The 9,189-nt window shown below is 44.5% G+C and overlaps 1 protein-coding gene across 1 annotated transcript in view; it reads right to left on the reverse strand.

Annotated features, from left to right (window-relative positions):
* Positions 1–7,721, reverse strand: part of si:dkey-82f1.1 (DENN domain-containing protein 2A) — a 30,834-nt gene extending 23,113 nt beyond the window's left edge. Inside the window, exon 1 of the mRNA XM_068602771.1 lies at positions 7,300–7,721. The gene's annotated coding sequence lies outside the window, so the exon portion shown is untranslated. The remainder of the gene's footprint in view (positions 1–7,299) is intronic.
* Positions 7,722–9,189: the final 1,468 nt, after the last annotated feature.

Genomic DNA, 9,189 nt, shown 5'->3' on the forward strand with positions numbered 1-9,189 from the left:
GGTGAAGGACTAAGCCGGATTTGAAGTTCTCTTTTTCCATTCTTTCGACACTTTCACTTGTCAAATCGAGTTGTCGGTCTGTCATGAAGTTGGTCGCTTGATCGATCCACCGCTGTCGTCCAAACTGGAATATCTCAATAACTATTGGATGAATAGCTATGAAAATGTCTTCCCAGATGTCCAACCTCAGATAATAATATACTCACTATTTTATACTTTGGAAAAGCATGTGATGTTTTCCTCTCGTGCTTCCTGCAGGTCAACCTCTTCACTCACCCAGTGGAATATCTCAACATCTACTTGATGGATTGGCACCAGAGTTTGTACAGATAATTATAGTTCTCAGATGATGCATTCTAATGATTTTTCCTGACTGTAGTGCCAAGTGTTGGATGGATTGCCCTGAAAAGAGGGACAGACATTCTGTCACTTTAGTGCTAATTGTTAGCATGCTTCCCGGGTAAAATTAAGATGGTGAACTTACATACCTGTTAAAGATCAAATTGACATTGCGAGTAGAGGTGGTTGAAGAAATCGATATATGATAGTATCGCGATATTTTGCGTGGCGATATTGTATCGATACACGGAAGTCAAGTATCAATCTTTAATTTAATCAATTCTAAACGTTTTTGGTCCTAGATTAGTCAAATCAATACATTTTTTTGTTGACAAAGCTTTCCTTAGGAGACAATTTGCGGTTGAAAAAAGCTAATAAATCGCAATATATCGCAATACTCTATATATCGCAGTATTGTGATAGTATCGTATCGGGACTTAAGTATCGTGACGATATCGTATCGTGGGACCTCTGGATTCTCACCCTAATTTTGAGCATGACAGCTTGCTGTCCTTAGCATTTACATTGCAGCACTGTTGTGCCTAAGCGCAGCCTCACAAAGTGTGGTGAAAGTAAAATTTCCATTTATTCGTGTTGGGCGACAAATTTATTCTAATTCTGAAAATGTTATGTTGGATGTATTCAGCTCACTTCGTTCCAGAGACAAATTAGTGCACACATCATGGGCTCATCTGGCAGGGACACACCTTGGTGTAGGTGCGCCTGCGGTCGGAGCGCTGTGGTTGCAGCCAGCATAAATCATCACTGACAGTGTAAGTAAGGCCATTGACAGGAAAGCTCGGCAAGCAAAAGAGCTCTTCCTGGCAATGAGCCTCACTATTTGGCAGGCAGTGATACATTTCAGTGGACAAGGTAATTCACAAACAGCCACAGGTGATACACAAATATTCATTCTGTCGTCTGCAACCAAAGCTGTATTCTGTTTCACTGTTCCTTTAAAACAAAGGGCACAGACACGGCACGTCTTAGACCTCAGACAAAGCCTGTCTCGACTATTAACAACTCCCAGAAGGCCTGGATTTTACATGTAAGGAAGTGTCACTGAATACACGAGCATTCAAGAGCAAAAAAAGACTCCAAACAGTGGGAGGTATTTATAGCATCTGATATTACATTGTGCTGACACACAATGTGGGATTTTTGAGCCTAATGGTAAAACCTTTGCTCTTTAAAACAGGCTCGGCCACAGTAAAATGCACAGCAGTGAGTGGACCTGCAGATCCTTTCAACAATAACCTGGCTTTTTCAGCACACTAACATTATTCTCTAGGCCCCAGATCAAATTTCTCCTCCAAGCCACAGTCTCTTGAGCTGAGCTCCAAAGCCAAAATCCTCTCTTCTCTTTCTCCTTCCTGTTTTTCACCCCCCCCTTTACATTTTAAGAATTCCCACCAGAGCTCCCCCATCCCATCCCTGCTCTCCTGCTCCCGTGCACGCCTGCACAGAAACATATTTTTATAATTCGCCCGTCAGTCCCCGGGGGAGCTGAGCGAGGCGAGAGCTTGGGAAAGTGCTCTTCCGGAGAGTATAACTCCAGAGTCAGAGTCGGAGTCGGAGTCGACGTTTTCTGACCTCCACACACCCCGTGACCGACAAGTATGAGCCCGAGCCAAGACCGCCAGTGGACAAAAAAACTGAGTGAAATGGAGAGGGGTGTTTAGCGCTGCCAAAGCAAGCCAAACTAAACTGGTCTAAAAGGTGTGCGTTTCCACCGTCCTCTACTCTGGACAAATTGTACTTAACATATAGCTAATGTACTTTGTAGCTCTAATTGTAGGCAGTTAGCAAAGACTAAATCAGAGCAACTGCAGCATGCTGGACAATACATGCTTGATCCCTATCCGAACAAGACATCTGTAAAGAGTTTCAAAAGGACTGACTACAACCTGACACTCTAGCCGCATGAGAAAGATGACATTATTGTTGCCATCATTACACTGCAGCCAGACAAAGAGAAAACTACTACTTTCCCAGCGCTGGAGCTTAACAAGATAGTGTTTAGATACGATTTGGGATGATCAAAGCTTCTTTGTGTCTGCAGTGTGTCTGCAGTATCTACTCATTAAGTTGTTACACTTGGATGAACCTCCAGACATTGTTTTAATTCTCATTATAGAGTGGATCCCTAAATTGACAGGTAAACAACATTTTTCACATTCTCAGTCACGGCTGCAAGAGAAAGACGAAGAGACGAGAAGCGTATAGGAGCAGGGGAGGGATGATTTGAAGGTCGTTGCTCTTACAGTTTTTCCATGTTAAATATCACACGCACATGCAGCACACGGCCAAACTAACAGAGCGTGCGGCAAACTTTTCCCATTTTGCTTGGAATGCTCATTAGAACATGGCAACCGGAGCCTAAGTCAACGAGCTGTACGGCCACATTAGAGTCACACTTTGAACCCAGATGGACGCATTCCTTTGCAGACGGCAACCTTCGCCACATGCAAGTTCATTTTTTTCCAAACAAATAGTCAATGCATGTTCACGTGCAAGTGCAGTGTGTGTTTGTGTCCATGCCTTTGTGTGCATGTTCTGGTGGATATTTTCACGTCTGTGTTTGCATCGTTCTGTGCCCGTTTTCCTGCGTGTGTGTGTGTGTGTGTGTTCTGTGGGAGGGAGTGTTGGGGTTTGTGCCACCGCCATGCGCTGCCAGTGGGCAAGACCTGCAAAGCCAAACCAGGCTCGAAACCCTCGGCTTCAAGATGGTCTTCATCAGCATTGGTTTGCTGTGAGGGTTCTCTCAGCCCACATCTAACACCCTGCCATCAATCTGAAGCTGCCTCTCTTTACCAATCCCTCCAGACTGAGCTCAGTGATCCACAGTCTGTGCATGTCTGTGTAAACAAGGCAGTAAGGCAGGGTTTGAAACTGCCATGTCCTGTTAAATGTCCCAATTAGAGTCGCGGCTCAATCCACGGTCCGATTTCTTATTAATACAACTCGAGACACTTTGCAGAGTGAAACTGACAGACACAAAGCAGCTTGCAAGCAACTCTAGAATGCGAGTGCGTATGTGTGTCTGTCAGGGATATGAGTGCATCAAATGAAAAAAACATGGCCGGGTGCCACCTGGGTACATGCCTCCAGTATCCAGTACAATGTGATGCTTTATCCATGCATGTATCGAAGTATGTGTGTTGGTTTGACTCTAATAAGGTTACTGGTGTCTAAGCTGGTATGCATTATCCATGCATGTGTCTATGTGTGTGTGTGTGTGTGGTGGTGGGGGAAGGGGGGGGGGGGTTTGATCATGACTAAACCCATGGCCATCTCCCAACATCACAGACAATACGTCCCCCACCATATCTTTGAAACAAGAGGAATTCTTTCAGCATCACCACAGGACACATTCTTTCGGAGTGCTTCACCGTGGCGACAACAGCAGCTCGGGGACGGCAGGAGATTGGCCCGGTGGGGTCTTTAAGTTGCAGGCCGCCCCCACAGAGTGCCTGTCAAAAGCCAGTTCCTGTAAGAGGAGGGGTACGCAGGCTGTAACCTCCTAAAGGCCTGCTGTCACGTTTCTGAGCAGAAAAGAATAGAGGAGACAGATGTCACAGGCTGCATCCGCTAAGACACACACACACACACACACACACACAAACACACCATGCAACCCAGGAGGAAAATGTTAAACCGTGAAAAATCCCCAAGGTTATTACGTTTTCACACGACAACATAAATATGGATTGTCTGTGTGTCTGCGAGTACAACGGGCATCTAATAGTTAACTGTCTTGTAAATTGAGGACGATCGCCTCAACACGAAGCTAAACACTGTTTTCCTGGATGAATTTGCACTCTAGTGACTCATACCAATCATCAAGGCTGATTTCTCCACTGCAGCATGTTTCCAAGAAAGAAAATAACACGCTGATTCAGTTGCGAGAGACGACGACAGACTTAGTCACAGTGCGAAACATCTGGCGTTTGAGTTTTCAAACAAAGCATGCATGCTAATGCAAAAAAAATCTGTTAACCTCCACTTAATAGATTTAAGGCCTTGTGTGTTGCATGTGTCGATATGCCAGGGTGTGTTTATGCGAGGGATCACGAGTCACGGGGAGTGACGAGACGTGGCCGTGAAAGAAGGGAAAGAAGAGGAAGAAACAGAGTCAATTATGCAAATGGGGGGAAAAATGTCTTGAGAGAGCACGAGTGTGTGTCGGAGAGCGAAGCGAATCACTCAAAAGGGGGAAGATTGAGGCACTGAGGGTGTATATTCTGTGAGGGGGGAGATTACAAGGTCACAAATACCTTCTTTTCCACCACAGTGCACATTGTCTTGCACAGCAGTCATGTAGACAGTTAGCCTCTGCCCCTGACTCAGAATGTAAACAACTGACCCAATCTGACAGACTGTGTGTGTGACACACACACACACACACACACCAGAGCCCCTTTGCAAGATCGCAGCCCACTTATTACCTCGCTGACGAGCAAGACAGACAGCCCCTCTGTCTTTATCTCCAGCTCTATAAACCTCCTCCCTCACAGGGCCGGAGAGTCAGCCTCAGCCTCAATTCAATAAACTCTCAACTTGGGCCAGTTAAGTAAATACAACGCCAGGACACACAGACACAGGAGAGCAGAGGAATGTTGATTTGTGGTTCGTAACAAAACGATACTGACCTGCGGAAGCCGTTCTGTCATGCCAATATGAAAAGAGCACTTCAGCTGCTATTACGATGAAGGATATGAAATCAAATGTTCCACTGTTGCACGTCACCGTGGGTCTTGTTCTTGGGTTTAATCATTGCCCAGCAGGCTGAACTAAAAGGCCAGAGGAAGCGGCTGAGATGGATTATGTTGGCTGGTTGATAACCATCTCTTATGGGTCATTGCTTATAGGACACAGAATATATTCCTGTTGCTTTGTGGTTTGAGGTTTGACATACAGCGGACAATTCGTTACCCCCAATGAGGCGATGTGGTCGCAACACGGATACATGGATGTGTCAAAAGCTTCACGGTGCCCTGTGGAGTTTTTGAATGAAACTGAATTAAAAGGTTTCTATATTGCTCGTGTCACGAGTTCTACCAGCTTATGCTTGCCACAAGGCGTAGGACATTACGGGTTTCTTCTTACAGAGGGCAGCAATAAGATGGACATTCACGCCTCAGCTGGAAAGCAAGCAATCGCTTCCCCAAGCCGTGAGTAAATAAAACTGGTGTTTACATCAAAAACTGCCATGTCAATTGAAGGAAAGGGTCAATAAAAGTGCTGGAAAATCAACCCTGCAGTTCCACATATTGTTAGTTTGTGGCAGTAAAGTAACAATATGGCAAATAAGAGAAGATGTTTGTCTTGCAAGTTTCACAATATGTCCAAACATCGAGAGAGAAAAAACATATGCCAATGTTTTATGAGGTAGGAAATGCATTCAAGCTGGTTGGTAGGCTTTAATGGTGCATTCTACTGAGAAATATAAACTACAGTGTGATTGTTTACAATGCAAACTCCACATGGGGCAATTACCAGTCCGACTGCCTCTTTTGTCGGAAAAGGATATGAATCATTGTCCTTTGTATTGCTCCTGGAACATATAACCAAGTTACATTCAAATACTAGCTCACCTTTTTTATATTATAAAACAGTGGGGTCAATATTGTGATATCGGTTTCATTCATTCATCTGTTTAAAAGGATTTTGCAAGTAGTGCTGTTTTCCAGCTCGGTTATATAGTCAAAACAAACTGCTGTTGCTGGAAGGTGGTAAAATAAGATCATGTTAAAACTGTCATCAACACTATCCTACGTCTCAGACATCCATCTGTCTGTTAAAAAACTGAATGACCACAGGTCCAATGTACACTTTCAAACACGACTGCACAGTTTCCACCCTGGCTGATCAAGAATCCACAAACCACTTGTTATTAAAGGTGGGGGGGGGAAAAAAATCGATCCAGCATAGTATCGCGATATTTTGCGTGGCGATATTGTATCGATACACAGAAGCCAAGTATCAATCTTTTATTTAATCAATTCTAAACGTTTGTGGCCCTAGAATAGTAAACTCAATGTATTTTTTGTTGACAAAGCTTTCCTTTGGGGACAATTTGCGGTTGGGAAAAAAAGCTCACGAATCGCAATATATCGCAATAATATCGTATCGGGACTTAAGTATCGTGACAATATCGTATCGTGGGACTTCTAGTGGTTCCCACCCCTACTTGTTATCCCTAAAAAGCAGACTTTTTTTGGAGCCACCTGAACCTCCCTGGAGAGGTCCCCACCCTGGCCTCGCCTGCCTCCTCACGACAATACAGCCACTGCAGACTGTGCATGAAGAGGTGCCTTTGTTCACAGGGAAGAATGCTCATCTTATCCTCTCCTGGGTTCTCCCTCTCCCCCCCCTTTAACTAGCTGGTTTTGGAACACGTTGCTCTCAGTGCACTGTTCTCCAAATGGTCACCAACACTATCTTTCTACACCTCGTTTTCATTGAATAAGCAGATGAGAGCAGTGTGTGTGTGTGTGTGTGTGTGTGTGTGTGTGTGTGTGTACTCAGCTACTTGGGTGAGGGAGATGAGTCTCTGGTGGGCAGCAGTAATGGACTTGGTGCAGACAGTTAGACACCGGCTACTTGAGGAATACTTAAACTGGAGCCAGAGCAGTCCAGAGTGAAACAGGGCTCAAATAAACACGGAACAAAACCACATCCTAACATTTACCATCCGTATTGCTTCAGACAAGCACAGGCGTACATTCTACACATGGACACACACACATGTATCCTGACACATTCAAGGTCACGCACGCGTTTGCACATTTAGACATCTGAGATAACGCAAAGTTGCTGCACATGCACAAAGATGAAGGCTCTGGGAACAAAAGAAATACTAAGTATACAACGCAGCATAACTCAATCGTTCTGTGCGGAAATCAATCAACACGTTTTGCTCCAACTCTGCTGACACACGCGCACTCCTCACGTTACCTTTCTGATGTGGGTGAGCCCTGATGAAGTGCCCTCAGAGTAGTTTCTCATTTTGCGTAACCTGACCCCGCAGAAGACAGCATCCACTTGCATGGTTCCTTTCCTTCCAAGTAGCTCGCCTTCTTCCTTCCTTTCTTCCTTCCTTCCTTCCTTCCTTTCTTCCTTTCTTCCCCTTCTCCCCGGTTCGTACACCTCTACCCTTGCAGCCACCGACCTCTCTCACTTTGCATAGCCCTCCGCCTGCACCTCACGCACACGGAGGACGCGAGAAGTTTGAACAGAGGCACGAAGTCAGAGAGATCCCTCCTCCCGTCCGGCCTCTGCGCCGGACTGTTTACGGCTCTTTCTCTCCACTCACGGCTCTGAAACACTCACTCTCGGACTCCTATCTCTCAATGACGCCGGCCCCCTCTCTCTCTCTCTCTCTCTCTCTCTCAAACTTTTCCCACCCCCTCCCTCTTCTCCCTTCCTACCTCCTCGCGTCTCTCTCTCTCTCTCCTCCCTCTCCATTTTCCATCATCACCCCCCTCTCTCTCTCTCTCTCTACATCCCCTCCCAACCACCTAACCCCCCCACCGCTGAACTAATCTGCAGCTGGCCGGCCGATTGGAGGCCTAGTTGCCAGGGAAACAGTGTCCAGCTAAAAAAAAAAAAAAAAAGTAAAAACAAAAATGGAGGAATGGAGCAGGAAGGGGCAAAGCTGAACACAACTGAATACATAAATAACAGCCTCCTCTGGGAGCAAATTAAAGAAGCCCCAGGGCCACTTTGTCTCTCTAAATGAGGGGACAGCATGTTCATTTATTTCCATGTGACAGTCAACAACAACAACAACAACAAGCCTACAAGTATAATGTAGAGGCGTGTGTGCTGAATGATGTGTGTGGTGAAACTGAATGTTCTCACTCAGAAAGTGGTTTTGGCAGCGTTTGGGGTGATTACCGCTGACCTCAGCGTCAGATACAAACCGGGGAGCACCAGCTCGCCATCAGGCCCAAAGGCTGAGGAGTGACTCGGTGCTCAAAGAGTGGAGAGAAAAGAGAGCAAGAGAGCAGCGAACAAGGCTACATGCATACAGATGACCAGTGTGATTAATGATTAACCCTGTTAGACCCCCACGGGCCCTCTCGGGCAAGTCCATTACTACAAAACTACAAAAAACTACAAAAAAACTACAAAAAACTACTGTCTGTAAAAACTATGTTTTTGTCTCTATGTTTTTACAGACAGTTTTCAAAGCCAACCATCTTTAATATTGAAAATGTATTATTGGCATTCATAGAGATATGGGTATTTAATGACAAGACACTTATAAATTCCCTATTAATAAGGGTTGCAGCCGTAAAGGGACATCTTTAATATTGTGAAGTATGGTCGTTTGAGTGAAGTGCGCAAAGAGATACTTCATGGAGATCAGAGATTTTTATTATGAGCCTCTCCTATCGGATAGTTGATCAATGATCAACCGAAAATATTGTAATAATTGTTTAAAATGATAACTTTTCCAAGCAAAAATACTACCATCCAATGTAGCTCCACTTTGACACAAGCAAATATTGTTGCTACTTTTGTATGAACTTCTTTTCTTTATGTGGAAAATACTGGATACCACTGGGGTTTGGACTGTTGGTCGTATAAACATTTGAATGTTGTACTGTAGCTTTTGTGTTGCTGTAATTATACACTATTTGGTAGCTTGATCTATAACAATGCATTGTCTTTTATAAAATAGTCATATTTTTCAATGGAATGAAATGATAAGTTAAGTAGAGTATACGTATAGATATACTACTAAAATGGACCTTTAAAATTGTACTGTACATAAGTACAGTACTTATGTCCACAATATTGGGTACTAGGGTTGCCCTGTAATTTAATTTTACAGCTATG

The sequence above is a fragment of the Clinocottus analis genome, unplaced genomic scaffold, assembly GCF_023055335.1.
Source record: "Clinocottus analis isolate CAN_PGR_092001 unplaced genomic scaffold, fCliAna1.0.p SCAF_6, whole genome shotgun sequence".
Classification (NCBI taxonomy): Eukaryota; Metazoa; Chordata; class Actinopteri; order Perciformes; family Cottidae; genus Clinocottus; species Clinocottus analis.